This window comes from Mustela putorius, unplaced genomic scaffold, assembly GCF_011764305.1.
Source record: "Mustela putorius furo isolate JIRA1106 unplaced genomic scaffold, ASM1176430v1.1 tig00000997_pilon_pilon_pilon, whole genome shotgun sequence".
NCBI classification, from domain to species: domain Eukaryota; kingdom Metazoa; phylum Chordata; class Mammalia; order Carnivora; family Mustelidae; genus Mustela; species Mustela putorius.
The window spans coordinates 1,947,500-1,962,413 of NW_025421527.1; the positions used below are offsets into that span (position 1 = coordinate 1,947,500).

The following is a 14,914-nucleotide window of genomic DNA, read 5'->3' on the forward strand; positions in this document are numbered from 1 at the left end:
TTATTCAACTTTCGAGGGAACTTCAAGAAAAGCCACTCTCTGGCAACGGGCCCATCCTGCAGAGATGGCTTCACCCGAAGATTGCAAGCAGCAGACCCCAGAAACCTCCATTTCCAATCCTTTAAGCACTGTTGGCCCAAACACAGAAACTCATGTGGGGATCTACTGAGCCTTTCTCTTCTCGCCAGGGAGGTCTACCCCCGCTTGATGCCAGGCTTGTTGGCAGGCATCCAGCGTGGCGAAAAGGTGAAGGTCAGAGCCCAGCCTGGTGCGGCCCCGTTGTCTTGAGCACACCTCTGGGGAAGGGGTTTGCAACCTGTGGGGACACCTCCTGGAGGCCCAGGCCCCACCTCCTAGTCACATTGTCCCTGGGACTGTTCCCGGTCCCTACCCTCCACCCTCGTCCCAAACAGGGGACCCAGGCACATACCTTCTGCCCAGGTCGAGCCCTCCCTTGTTGACCCTCCGATAAAGAAGTCATGAGCAGCTGGCAAGGAGCGAGAGTATGTCTGACGGAGTCTAGGTCACGGCTTCCCAAGCCTCTTCATCCCCGGACCCCCTGGTGCTCTTAAAAATGATCGCAGGCTCAAGAGATCTTTTGTTTCTGTGGGTGACACTCACTGGTACGTGAGAAATGAAAACTGAGGAGGCTTAAATATTTATTAGTTTGGTTAAAAACCCAAACCCATCACCGGTCCACCTAAGTGATGTCTTTTCAATAGAAAATAGCTATATTTTTAAAAACAAAGAAACACAAAGTTTCATAAGAAGAGTGGCGGTGTCTCATGTTTTCACAGATCTTTGGAACACGTGTCTGCACGGCAGACAGACGATGCTCCTATCTGCTTCTGCATTCGATTTGTTGCCATGTCATGTGTCTCCGAGCTTCTGGAAAACTCCACTGAACCCTCATGAGAGCAGAAGAGCAAAGGAAGCGAGTCACATTTAGCGTTGTTGTGAAGACAGTTTTGATCTCACAGAGCCTCCAAAAGGGTCTCAGGAACCCCCAGGGTCCCTGGACCACACCTTGAGAATCGCTAGTCTAGGGGAACTTCAGAAAACAGTTTCAAAGCCCCCACACCCCAGCCAGGCAGAGTGTTCTGGCTGATCGCCGTTGGCTGCCCAGGCTCCTCTGACCGTGCTCACGGGGTGGGGGACAGTACGGGGTGGCTTAGCCTGTGGGGCCGCATCCTACGCTCACTAGCCGTGTGGCCTTGAGCCAAGCATCCACATCTCTGTTTTCTCCTCTATAAAATGGGCCTCTAAGAAAGCGCCCACTTTTTTAGAGATGTGGAGAATTACCAGACGTAATTCTAGAAAAGGGCTTAGTGTGGTGCTACATGACATGGGCTCTTACTCATTCCCTTGCCCCTGAAACCCCTGGGCCCCGAAGGGGGAAGCGGCACGAGGGGTCCTTCCCGCGTGGCTGAGCGAGCTTCCCAGTCCGGGGAAGGAAAGGGACCTGTGTCGGGTCCTGGGAAGGTGAACAGGAGTTCTAACTGTTAGCCCCTACGTCCCCCCAGCAGACTCATTTGGGAGCCGGGGTGGGCGCAGAACCAAAGGTCAAGGAGAAGGAAGCAAGCGAGACGTCGGGGGCCAGGGCCGTGCAGAGGAAGCCTGGAGGGCAGATCACAGGCAGGACCTCGGGCCATCAGCACGACTGAGCAGTGGAGAAAGGGAGAGCCGGGAGAGGAGGTGTGTAAGCCCAGCCCATCTCTCCTGCCTTGTGGGGGCAGTTCTGTAAAGAGGCCTCAGCCCTCTCTCCCAACACTTCTGGTCACGGGGTACCTCTTCCCTGCTCGCTGCCCGAAGCCCCTTCCCAGGTCCCACCTCAGCAGCCCCGGCACCTGCCGCACCCGCACCCCCCCCCCCGCCCCGCCTGCTGAGCCTTAGAGCCTGGGGGCAGCACCCAGCGCCCAGCGAGTGGAGTGGCAAGGCCACGCAGGGTACTGACGGTGTTGGGGGGAGGGTGCTGGTGTCCCCTGGGCAGGAGGAGAGAAGCCCCTTCCCTGCACCTGCAGGGAGCTAGTCCTGGCTCTTTGGCTTTCCAGCCGCAGTCCCGGGAGCCCATCTGCAGGTACCACCGTTGTCAGAAACCCAGAGACCCCAGACGCCCCACACCCTGAGCACACTCCAATTTTGCCTCCTGTGGCGGCTCAGATCCCACCTGCAGCCCCCGAGAGACCTGGCGGCCTTAGGTTTGGGGCCTTGCTGTCTGTTGCTCTGTTCGCCTCTCCTGCCCACAGGGTTCCCTGCCATCCATGGTAAAGCTGAGGCAAAAAGTGGGTGGGCTCAGACTCTCCGCCTGTTTCGTTCCCGCCCAGCCTGGTCCCCGCAGCCCCCGGCCCCGTCCCCCATCTTTACCAGTCCCTATGGCTTTTTCCACTTGCCAGGGCTTGTGGCCCATGGCTGGTTTGGGGGCCCTGGGCTAGTCTCCCTCTGCTGTCTCCCTGGGGGAGCCCCTCTGGGTTAAGATATCTCCAGTCCCAGCCCTGCCGGCCCCTGCCTCCACAGGCAGGGCCAGCAGCCCCCCAGCTCCCTCCTCTGGGCTGTGGGACAGGGAGAGGGCCGAGGGGCTGGCTGTGCATACTAATGGCCTGCCCATTGTCAAAGCCCCTTTGTGCCGCAGAGCTCCATTGAGGCGGCTCTGGGGCGGGCACAATGGGGGCTCTGTCCCTGAGTTCCCCCAAACAGTCACCTGCTTTCAAAGCCTCCCCCCACCACCACCCCCGCCCGCCCCAGTGTCCGGAGGGCCAAGAGAGCGCGGGGGAGTGGGCCCGGGGCCAGGGGGGATGGGCGGGAGGTGACCCCCCCCCCACTCTGGAAGCAGGCCCGGGAGATGGGCACTGGTGGGGAGAGGCCCCAGCTCCCAGGGGGTGGGGATGGGGGTGCGGTCTGTGGAGGGAGCTGGAATGCAGGTTCCGTGAGGCCAGCAATGGGGAAGGGGTGCTCACGGCGCCCACTCCTCCGTTCCACATGCCCAGCCTGGGCCCGTGGCTGCCCGCCTGGGCCCCTCCTCCACGGGGCTCATATATGCGGAGACACACAGGCACACAGTATTCTATGCAACCCCACACACGGATCCCACACGCTCGCGCCGGAGCCTGGACCCGCCGTCCTGCCACCGTCCTCCGGGGTATGCACCTGCACGGCTGCCCCCTGCCCCGCCTCCCCCCGCTCCCCTTGGCCCCCCTCCGCGGGCCTCCTCGGCAGGCTTCCTGCCACCCCCCCCCTGCCCTCGCTGCCCCCTGCTGCTCCAACACAGGTTATAACAAGTTTGTGCTTGTTGTGACCTCGAGAATGTAGCCCTGGGGCGGGTAATGTCCCGCTGCCCCAGACCGGGCTGCTTACACGTTAACCATGGACATGGCCTCCTCCGCTGAACTCTTGAGCGCCGCGCCCCGCCTCCCCCCACCTCAGGGGGTTCAGTGGCCAGGACCCCAGCCCCAGAGCTGAGCCCAGCACACTGGGGGAGGGGGTGTGAGCTCTGCAGGCCAGCACAGGCCCAGTGTGACTGCCCCTCGCACTTGTCCAATGTGCCCTGCGTCACAGCTCCTCCTGACCTGTCTTACAGAGAGGCTCTGAGAGGTGACACAGTGTGTCTGAGTGGCAAGGCTAGGACTGGAAGGGGGTCTGTGGCCTCTAGGTGTGTGTTTTCTCCCGGGGTGGGTGGGGGGTTACCATCTGTCTCTTGGCTTAGCTAGGGTGCGCCTGCACGTGGAGTTTTAACAGAACCTTCCGGTACCCACCGTCCCTGGGAATGAGCTGGGGGACTGGAAGGGCAGGGAGTGGGCAGGACAACTGGCACAGGGACCTTAAGAAGGACTCTGGGTCTAGAAAGAACCTCAGAAAGTCACCTTGACCCTTCCATGGTCTCCGGGCAGGGCTAGACTACCTCCTTTCATTTCCTACTCTCGTGCCGAGTCCACTCCAGCCGTGGAATCTGCATGGCTGGAGAGAGAAACCCCAGGACCTCCTTGAAAGCTGGGCTTTCAAGTTTGAGCTCTCTGTTGATTCCAAGTCCTTAGTGATGCCTGGCTCTGACCTTCCCTGCTAATTCCCTCTGTTGGGATGTCCAGGAGTCCCCTGCTGTTCTGGTCCTGGCAGCTTTTGGAAGCCTGGAGCAGGCAGTCTAAAAAGGGAAGAGACGGAGGGCCCAGCAGGACCCCAAGACGTGGGGCAGTGGATGGGGTCTCGGCAGCAGCAACTCACTTAGCTGGACGGTGGTGTCGATACTGGTTTGCTCTTCCACAAGGGTCCCCGAACGCTGATCTCCATGTTGTTTCCCTTTCCTCAGGATTGCACAGGACCCTTCTCCTCCTCGGCCCCTCCCCCTCTAATGCTGCCTCTCCGGAGGCCAGATTCTGCTTAAGCCGCCTCATGCGTCCGTCTTCTTCATGTGCAGCACCCCGCCCTGCCCTGGCCTTACTCTCTGGTCCATCCTTCTGCCCTGGCTGTCCCTTCACATGTCCCCTGCTGGAGAGACGGCTGCCAGAGGCCCCTCTTCAGGGACCCTCCAGGTCCCCGCAGGAGGGAGGACCGGGGCAGCCACTTCCGAATCCCTTTCTAGATCCATCCAGCATCTAGAAGTGTCTAGGTTGAGTCTTCATGCCACCGCCGCACCATTCTTGTCTTCCGACCAGGGAGGTGGCTAGGAAGAAGTGGAGGAATGGGGGAGACTCCCTCCCGGGTGAGGGGGGCCCCTTACGCTCCCCTGGATGAGGGTCGGGCGAGGCTCTCTGTACACGGAACCAGTGAGGACGGAAGGAGACGGAGACCCGTCTGGAAAGGTGGCTCAGTTCCCTAAATCTGCTTTGTAAGAACAGGGTGCCCCCGGTGTCCCTCTCCCCAAAGGGTAAAGACAAGGACCGATGGCTTGGGCAGCAGTAAGTACATTTAGATGTAAAAGGAAGCATTTCCCAGGATACGGTATTACCAGGCCAAGGGGAAGGACGGAAGGAGGGGAGGGCTCACCCTGCCTGGGGAGCGGGAACAGAGGCTGGGTGGCCTGGGCGGTGTTCCGCACGACGTTCAGAGCTCCTGGGGGCCATGGGATTTCCAGCTCTCTCCAAGACCTCCCTTGGCTCTTTCTCAGCCCCCAGCAGAGAGCAGCACTGAGTCTGTCCCCTCCCTCCGGAGGGAAAGAAACTTTGCAATTTCTTCTGCCTTCCTTGGTGGCCTCCTTCTGCCGAGGGGATCCTGGGGACCTGAGCCCGGGAGGGGCTGCCCTGGGCTGTGGTTGTGGCTGGACAGCGGAAGAGCTGAAGAGCTCGGTGGGTGACGTTGTGAGGTTGGCTCTACGCCAGCGGGCCCTTCAGGACCCCGGGGTCAAGAGAGGATCTTGGAGGAGGAGTCGTTGGGACAAGGGAAGAGTCAGGGTTCTTGCTCTGATTCTGATGAAAACACCCGTGCTGTCGGCCAGCTGTGTGGCCGTAGGGCCGTAGGGACGTTACTTGTCTTTTCCTGGCCTTGGCTTCCTCTTTGGTGAAACCAGGGATTTCACTGAGGTGACCCGAGGGCCTCCGAGCATGCGTGCTGTGTGACCCTCCGGGGGCAAGAGGAAAGTGTGGTCTTCACTGCAAACACACCAGGGTTCGGCCTTGGGCTCACCCTTCCTAAAGGTCGTCCTGAGCCAGTCGACTAAACTTCTGAGTCTGGTTTACACCCCATTCACACATGAGCAGTGACATTACCGACCTCCCAGGAGGACAGGGTGACGCGCTGCGGGCAAGGCCTAGCTCATTGCAAGGAGGGGGCAACCCCCACGGGGTCCGGGGGGCGCGTCTGCAGAGGCTTCCTGGAGCAAGGGGCGACTCAGCTGAGGCCTGGAAGAAGGGTAGTGGGGTGGGGGACACAGCTTCCCAGAGGAGGCCCCACTGTTTGCCAAGAGCTGTTGGAAGGAGGAGGCATGGCCCATCCAAGACCCGAGAGGAGCTTGGTGTGACTGGACAGAGGGCACTGGCAGGGCGGAGACAGGCCAGAGGACGCTGCTGCTGGGGAGGTCAGCAGGGACGGGTTATGCCAGACTCTGTCCCAGCTGTAATTCTGGGGTTTCAGCGCGGGGTCCCCCTTTTCCAACTTCTCCCACTCTCCCAAACTCAGCCTTCTTGTCCTTTGTCCTTTGGGCAGGAGAAGCGCTGGGCTCACCAGGGGGACTTGGTCAGTCCAGGGAGAAGCTCAAGTCCAGAGTTGTCCGACCCTGGACTGTGGAAGAGGGATCGACCTCCCTTAGAAGACTCTAGATTTCGGGCATGGAGCTCCCCTGCTGAGCGTTGCGCTCCCCCTGCTGGCCTCAGTTTCCCCATCTGGCCCATCACTAGACAGCATCGGGGGTGTGCGCTGGAGGAGGGCTGAGGGCAGCTGTGGAAACGGCAGCTCTTCACCCAGAGTGCAGGCTGATGGGGATACTGGTCGGTGCCCCCACTGTTACAAAGTCAGAACCCCCCTTGGCTGGGAAGCTGGGAGGAGGGACTTCCAGGGATGAAGCATGTCACACAGCGGGAGGGGACCTCGGGAGGAAAAGATCATGTGGAATAGGGATCCTGTGGGTTCTTTCAAGAAATACTTAGCAAAGCTGTAGTCTAGTCCTGCGGAGGACACAACGATGAACAAAATACGGGTCACGGATCAGTTCAGAAAAAAGTCTCCTGTTTGGGAAGGCGGGCATGGTCCCTCCTGCGAGGACTGGGGCGTGACCCCTCTGGAATGGCTCCCCAGGGTGCCTCCACTTGGGGGAGTTTCTCTTCTGCCTCCCCGGCCCTCCCTTCTCCAACGCTGCACCACCACCCCCGGGGCCCAGCGGCCCTCCTCACAGCTGCGAAACTTCTAAGACCACAGACTTAGAACGTGTGTGGAGGCGGGGGCCCTTGGCTGGGGTCTGGTCAGCACCCCGCCCCCCCGTCCTCTCTCAGGGGGGCCCCCGCTGATCCCTGGGACCCAAGGAGCAGGTCTCATCAGCCTGGCCCCTGACTAGTTTCTCAGACCCTGTGGGCAGATCTGGGGACAGCTCAGGGGCTCCCTGGCCTCCCCACGCACACCCTTGTCCCCTGGGGCCTGGCCATCCTGGGCTGTGAGAAGCTGGCCAGCTGCCTGGAGCCACCAAGGCTGGGGACAAGCGGGGAGTCCCCGAGGATCGTGGCTCTTCCGTCTCCCTCGGCGCACACCTTCCTACCTCGCGGCGGGCTGCGGGTTTCGGACGGAGCCTCATCTTGGGGACCACAAGAGGGGGGCGAGGAGAGTGGGTTGGACGCCTCCTCCCATTCTGGTGTCCACAAGTCACCGTCAGCCTAGAAGAGGAGGAAGGCGGGGCTGGCCTTGAGCATTGCCAAGCCCACGGCGTGCGGAGAGCGAAGGGCCGCGGGGCTGAGAGACGAAAGTTCAGGCTTAAGCGTTCACCGCCAGCGAGATACTTGGCCCCTCGGAGCCCGGTTTCCTCTAACTGAGCAGACTCGCTCCTTCGCGGCAGAGCTGGGCCATGGTCATACCCTGTAAGGGCCTGACAGACTCCACGCGCTTCATCTCGCCCGACCCCGACCGCACGGTGGAAGGCGCTGCTGCCTCCTCAGGGGAGGAGACGGAGAGACTGGCCGAAGCTCCCGTGGCTCGTGAGCGACCCAGAGTGGGATGGCCACTCGTGGGAGAGACGACAGACGGGGACCTCGGCTGTGCCCCGGACGGGCCAAGATAACAGACGGGCTTCAGCGGTTAGGCTAACCCGGTTGGGAGGAGAGCGGTTCTCTTCGTGTCACCGTGCGCAGAGACATTCAGAGGCCCCGTGAGAAAAGGCAGGGCCATGAGTGACACCTGCTAGCCGCGGTGGCCCGCAGGCTGCGTGGTGACTTCCCCGGCCTGTCAGATCGGGGTCTCCAAGGATCTCTGGTCTGCGTCCTTCCTCTCTGCTAACCGGGAGGTGAAATCCGGGTCTGGGCAGCCGGAGAGATGACTAAGGAGTGGTCCCGCCTTCCCTGCGCTCCGGGTGGGTCTCGAAGCCGGAGGGGCTTTACTGAGGACACAGCAGAGGGACAGCAGCCCCTGGCCGGGGAGCCACAGGTGCCCCTTGTGGTCACCAGCAGCCTCAGTGCAGGCCGCGGTCAAGGGCATACAGTGGCGCTCTACCCCCGGAAGGGGGTGCCCAGGGACAAGTGCCCGAGGCACAGGCTGTGACCTTGGGGGCAGAATGGGGGGGGTTGGGGGGCTTGAAGCTGTCAGGAAGTTACCCCGAAGCTGGGGAACCCCCTCAAGGATTTCAGGTCGAACTGCAGGATGCAGCCAGTTGTATGAGGCCCTGGGGCAGCTGAGGGGCGCGGGGGGGCGGTGCGGGGAAGGGGAGCCTTGGGGTGGGGGTGGGGGTGGGGGAAGGGACACCAGGTCACTGCGGCATCTGGAGGAGGCGAAGGAGCCTGGACTAAGGCAGCCTTGAGGGAGACCGAGAGACACCCACAAAGGCAGAATGGGGGAGACCCAGCGCCCACCCGGAGGCGGGGCGGGAGGGAAGCCAGGGGCGACTCTGTGAAGGGGGGACACGCAGAGGAGGCTCCTGCCGGAGGCCGAGGCCAGGAACCTGAGCACATTGATGCTGGCATGCTCCAGACAGAGGGCAGAGGTGAGGAGGGAGGGCTGGAGCGGCAGGGGAAGGGAGACGGGTGGCGAGAGTGTCCCGACGGGCCCAGGGGCCGCAGGCTGCTGGGGTCGCGGCCGAGGGACGCCCAGAGCTGTGAAGACGGGGAGGTCCACTGTGCCCTCGGAGAGGCTCCCCGCGGCACTCACTGCCCCCACGTGGCCGGGACCACGTGCAGTGGCTTCTGTGTGCCCTGTAGTCTGCGGGGACTCATGCTCTGAGGGGCTGATACTTGTTTTCACGGCTATTAAATATTTGATGGAAACATTTGATATTGCTGACATGGGGCCTGTTTTTTCCTTTCGACCGGCAATTTGTTTCTTTTTTAGAGACAGAGTCGGGGGAGGGGTGGGGGGGAAACTCAAGCAGACGCCCCACTGAGCGGGGACAGCGCGGCTCAGTGTCAGGACCCTGACTGGAGCCGAGACCGAGTTGGACACGCAGCCCACTGAACCACCCAGGAGCCCCTGAGCAGCAATTTGGTTCAACCTTTTGGTTCAACCTAGTAGTTACAGGGAGTGGGCTGGGGAGGGGACAGGAGAGGGGCAAGGGGAAGAGGCAAGGGCCCAGGGCTGGGAAGCCCTGCCCCTTGGTGGCAGGGAAGTCATCTCCGTGCAGCGCTGAGGGGCGGCTCCGGAGACCCCTCTTCTCCTCCCCTCCCCTCCGACCATCTGCATCCAGGACACCCCTCCGCCCCTCTGCGGGTTGCGCAGCATGGGTTCTATCCGGAAGACTGCTTTAACCCCTCAGCGGGGATGACTCCCTCCGCCAGGATCTTGGGGGAACAGCGGGGTACAGATTGCCGTGGGGAGACTCTCAGGAGCCCGGCCACATGAGGGCTGGCTGGACTCGGGGCAGGCCGCCGCAGAAAGCAGGCGTCTGGAGCAGACGTCTTGGTCCTCACCCTGTTTCTGCGCCACCCGCCCAGACCCTGGAAGGTGTCCCCCAGCGTCCTTGGGAGCCTCTCCAGCAGCTCCTGTCTTACAGATAACGACAGATAATAACAGAGGACGTTGTTCACATTAATGCTGCTGCTTCCAGCTGTATCTTAGCACAAACTGACTTTTTTTGGCTCATCGGTTGAGGCGAGGCGGGGCAGGGTGACATCTGGGGGCGCTTGTTCTTCTGAGGTGAGGACCCCGAAGGGGCCAGGCCAGGAGGCTTTGGGGATGGCCGGAGCTGGGGCTGCATCCTTTGTCCTCAGCTGAACTCTGCACAGAGCTGGGCTCCTCACCCACAATCAGGATGCTCAGTCTTGAGTGGGAGCCGGCCCGTGGGTGGGAGGTGATGACTCGGGGAAGGCGTGTGCTCTGGGGGGTGGTGAGGGCTGGGGAGGCAGGTCCAAGAGTCAGTGCCCACCTGCGGCACGTGCCAGGAAGTCATCCCTGCTCTGGCTGGGGAGAGAGGGGATCCCCGAGATCCCACGCCCCGAGCCATTCTCTGCAAGATTATGGTTTCCTTCTTGTAGGGGAACAGGAGACACCGCCTGGGGATCAGGGCAAGGGAAGGGGCAATACTCGTGATCGGCCCACCCGGACACGCAGGGGCGCTGCCTGGACAGAGGAGAACATCTGACACGGCCCATCTCTGTGTCCCTCCCTCTCTTGACCGGAAAACACACAGAAGGGTCAGCAGGGCCAGACAGGGGTCACAGGCTCCCAGGAAATGCTTTGAAGGCTTTTATCCTTTCTTTTGATCAGGCTATGAGAACTTTCCAAACGTTGACACAAGGGAAGAAAAGCCTATTCTTCCCTGGGCCAGGGCCTTGGTGTCAGGCCGAGGCCAGAGGACCGGAGGGAAGGGGAAGGGGCCGGAGGGGTGGCCGACAGAGGCCACAGTGACTCAGCTGGAAAAGCAGGCCCCCGGACACACACCCTCTGCCCCCCTTTCGGCACGATTTGTGTGCGTCTGGCTCCGTCGCTATTTGTGGATTTTCTCGGGGGCCGGACGGGAGGGAGATTAATGAATGAGGGCGTCTCGTCTGAAAAGAACCCCGAACCCAACTCCGGTCTTCTTCCAGCCTCGAGGGCTTACATAACCCGGGGCACTTTTCTTGCTGGCCTCCCTCTCCGACCCGGGCCCCTTGCGCTCCCCACCCCCCCTCCTTAACACCCGGAAGCCCAGAAATGCTTCTTTTCAGGCCCCAGAGCAGCCGATCTCCGTGGAAGCCTCCAGGGTCACTAACCAAGTTGGAATTAGTGTCTGAAGAGGAGATGATATGTTTGGGGACAGGAGGCTGAGTGGCCGTTTCCTCTCCCCGCCAAGTCAGGGAGAGGCCCGGACATGGGGTCTTAAAAGTTGGAAGGGACCTTGATGATCCTCAAACACAGGCCCCCCCAAACCCACCCCGCAACTGGCCCTGAAAGGCAGAGACGAGGGGAAGCTACCAGAGAGGAGACGCGTTGATGAGCGGAATCGGTCACCCCGCGACGGCCTTGTGATCTGTTTCGTTTTTATTTTTTTATTTTTTAAAAGATTTTATTTATTTATTTGACACAGAGAGATCACAAGTAGACAGAGAGGCGGGGGTGGGGGAAGCAGGCTCCCCGCTGAGCAGAGAGCCCGGTGCGGGGCTCGATCCCAGGACCCTGAGATCATGACCTGAGCCGAAGGCAGCGGCTTAACCCACTGAGCCACCCAGGCGCCCCACTGTTTCGTTTTTAGATCGGGTAAAGTTTTCATTCAATTCTATCACATGTTGTTTGTTTCACATGAAAATAAGATCTTCCCTCAACGTCTCTGAGGAGAATTGATATCGTGGCAAAAATACATTACCCTTAATCAGGTGACTTCGGGTCCCTCCTGGCACACTGCTTTGAGAATGGGACGAATACAACCCCCTTATGCCACAATTAAGGAAATAGTGACCTGAGGGGCTGGCTGAGACATTGCCCCAGGTCCCCGAGAGTCGGTGGCAGAGCCGAGACTCCTACCTAAGGCTCCTGCTTCCCCGTCCAGCCCCCGTCCGAGCAGGTAACAGGTAACCGGTAACCTCTTAGTTCCTGGCAGGGTCTTGAAACATCCCTGAGGCCGAATCCCACACACGATCTCCAGAACTCCCGAATGCTGCGCTCAGGCGTACCTGGCCTTGGGTTCAGGGCTGATGGGGCTCCGAAGCCCCCGCTCTGTGCACAGGCCTTCCCTGACACACAGCACGACGAGTTCGGCAGTTACTGGCCCGGAGGCACCTGGTATGCCGCGACTGCCTGTTTCTGTCCATCCCGTCATTCACACAGGCCCCCCCAGGGGTTGGTTCAGGACCTCCTCCAAGCCTCAGCCCAGTGGACTGGTTCGCGGAGAGCGTGGGAAGCCCTCCGGTCCTGGAGGAAAGCACCGCTCCTTTCCGATCCCATTCCCAAACCCCTAAATCAAAGGGCTCTTTTCTGGAGGGAAGAAGGGGGAGAACAGGAGGCTGGCGGGGGTTGGGGGGCTTACAGTGTTGCCACCAATGCCGACCCTTGGGCCTGGGAGTACAGACGGCGCTCAGGAGGGCCGAGTGGGTGAGGCCGTTCAGAGGTCAGAGCTGGACGAGCGGGACAGCAGGCTCTGCCTGCATATCACCACCTTCAGAGAGCAGGATCCAGGAGCCTGGACACTCCGTTCAGACGTGTGGGGAGAGAGTGGGCCCAAGGCAGGTGACAAGGACGGAGGGGGACACTCACGTTAGTAGCGGCCAGCGCCAAGTACGAGGGCAGCGGGCAGCGCAGGTGGAGGAGAGTTGGGAAGACAGTTGGGAGCAGAGTCCCAGAAGGAAATGGGGACCGTAGGGACGTGCCACGCAACCCTGGGAAAGGGGACACGGGGATGGAGCAGTCACACAACAAAAGCATCCCCGCCAGTCATGAGATGCTCTCCGGGCGTCACTGCTGCTGCCATGTCCAGCCAGGCTGGCCCCGGCTCACCTCCCAGCAGGTCGAGGAGTCACCTTCTCTGGCGGCTGAGCCTGGAATTGGCTCAGGGAAGGCAAAGTCACTGTAGTATTAGCCTGAAGCTCCGGGACAGAGGACCCTGGAGTCTGACCAAAAGGTGCTCATCTGGGCTCTGTGGCCAGCAGGTTGTGTCGTGTGGGCTCCCTCGCCCCAGGCTCCTCAGGAACTGTGAAGGCAGAAACTCTTATGGACTCATAAGTGCTGGGGGAGGGGAGTCCGGCCCCTCGGGCTCCTCCCATTTCCCTGAGTCCTTAGGAAGGGGAAGCACTCTGCAGCCAAAGAGGAGAAATCACTGGCCAGAGCCCATGGGGGGAGTCAAGCTCCCGCCCCTCACCCCTGCAGGAGCCAGTGGCGCCCCTCCCACACTGTGACTGCTCCTCTCATCCGGGGACCCAGGCTGGCCGCAAAGCAGAGGTGTTGGGGGGCGGGAGCGCACCACCATGTTGTCCCAATTTGTACTATCAAGGGTCTTTCTTGGGCTCCTAACACTTCAGCCAAAACGAAAGGCTCCTGGTCCCTGGCTGGCTCTGGATTTTCTCAGTGTTACAGCTGCTGCTCCTACTGCTCCCTTTCCTGCCCTGGAAGCGCCTTCTCTCTGACCCCCAGGCCCCAGGCTCCCCCTGTCTCAGTCTTGCCCGACCTTCAGGCCCCGTCTCAACGCCACTTCTCTCTGTAAAGTCTTTCTTGAGAGAGACAGCCAGGTCCGGAGGGAAACCTCAGCCTCTGATTGTTCGTTACTGCACTTGTTTCCTGCTCTAAATGGGGATAATACCACTCTCACGGGGTCACTCCCTTGAGCTAAATGTCACCTTCCCCTTTGCAGATTCCCCGAGGACCTCCTGGATGCTTGGTCTAGGGTGCTTACTGCTTCCTGCCTGTGTTAGGGTTGGCTCCTTTACTGGCTTGGGACAGGCCAGAATCTACATCTAATTCATCTCCCCAACTCCAGGGTCTTGTTTCGAATCCGGCACCCAGGAGATGCTAGAGAAGGTCGTGTACATGCGTGATCCCATGGCGGGGTCTGCCTGCGTCCTCCTACAGCGGCAGCAGCACCGCGGACCAGGACAGCTCTGCTGGTTTGTGCGTCGCTCAGTGATGATAACTAGTTTTGGGGGTTTCCACATTCAGGAAAAGGGAAAAAACGTGGGAAAAACCGAGAGAAGACAGAAACAAGAAGGAAGGACAAGAGGGCTTCAGAGGAGAGGCTCTGGACCAGCGCAAAGTGCTGTCTGTGCAGGACGAGAGCTCCCACGCCGGCGGAGGGGGGCAGTCTGTTCCCAGTTCGCTCCCTTCTGCTCATTCGTTCACTCCCGAGATACTTCTGGAGCACCTACTACGTGTCATGGGCCATGAAAATGCTTTATGTCTGAATCCTCAGTTCAATAAGCATATTTATAGTAGAAAAGAGGTAGCGTGCTGGATGGATGTCCCATAAAACACACAGATGGTGACGTGTGTGTGTGTGTGCGTGTGTGTGTGTGCGTGTAGACTCAGAAAAGGGAGGTGTTACTTAAGGCTGTGGGGATCCCAGGCTTCATGGCAGAAGGGGTCATTTGAGCCGGGCTCTGAAGGCCATCTCGGGTACGTAGGGACAAGGACAGAGGGGAGGCCCGGGAGGGAGAGGAGCGTGAACACCTGCGTGCGTAGGGCACGGAGCAGCTGCTTTGCCCAAAGCTCACCACAGGAGAGAAGAGGTGGGGAGTGAGGCTGGAAGCAGATCCGGGAGGGCCCTCTAGGCCTGGCCCTTGACCGACGGTGCAGGGACACTAGCATGTTCTGGGCCAGGGAAGGCCACGGACGGCTGGAAGGCGGAGGACCTGAGCGCGGGGCCAGCCTTCACTGGGGTCACACCCCCCTCCCGGGCTCGGCGTCCTCAGTCAGGAAACAAGGAGGCTCCTCTGAGCACCTCGTAGGCACTGAAGCCGGAGAAAGGCCCGTGGGGTCGTGACATGAGACGCGGCGGCCGCAGAGTCGCGGGGATTTGAGGAGGGAAAGATAAGGCAGCAGAGGCGTGGAGGCCGGTGCGGTGATTCCAGTGAAACGGGCCAGGAGAGGAAGAGGCGCGAGGGGCAGATCCCCAGCCCTCAGCTCAGACACACGCTGACAGTTGACACGAGGAAGGAGAGTCTGGTGGCCCCGAGTCTGAGCACGGGAACCCCCAGGCCGATGGCACCATTAACCCTTTAGGAGACCAGAGGGGCAGTAGGAGGATCTGTTCACATGCGGGAATGAAGGCAGTGAAATCAGTCCCCAGGGCTCCTTTCAGGAGAGCTGCTGCAGAGAAAACAGATTCAGGGTCCCTTCCTGCTCCTCCAGCCCGACTGGTGCCTCCTCCATGGCCCTGGGGTGTGTGTGGGGGGGGGTCGGA

At 60.7% G+C, this 14,914-nt stretch overlaps 1 protein-coding gene across 1 annotated transcript in view; it reads left to right on the top strand.

Moving 5' to 3' along the window:
* KCNJ10 (potassium inwardly rectifying channel subfamily J member 10) overlaps nucleotides 1–14,914 on the top strand; it is a 28,900-nt gene that overhangs the window by 4,708 nt on the left and 9,278 nt on the right. The gene's annotated exons all lie outside the window — the stretch shown is intronic.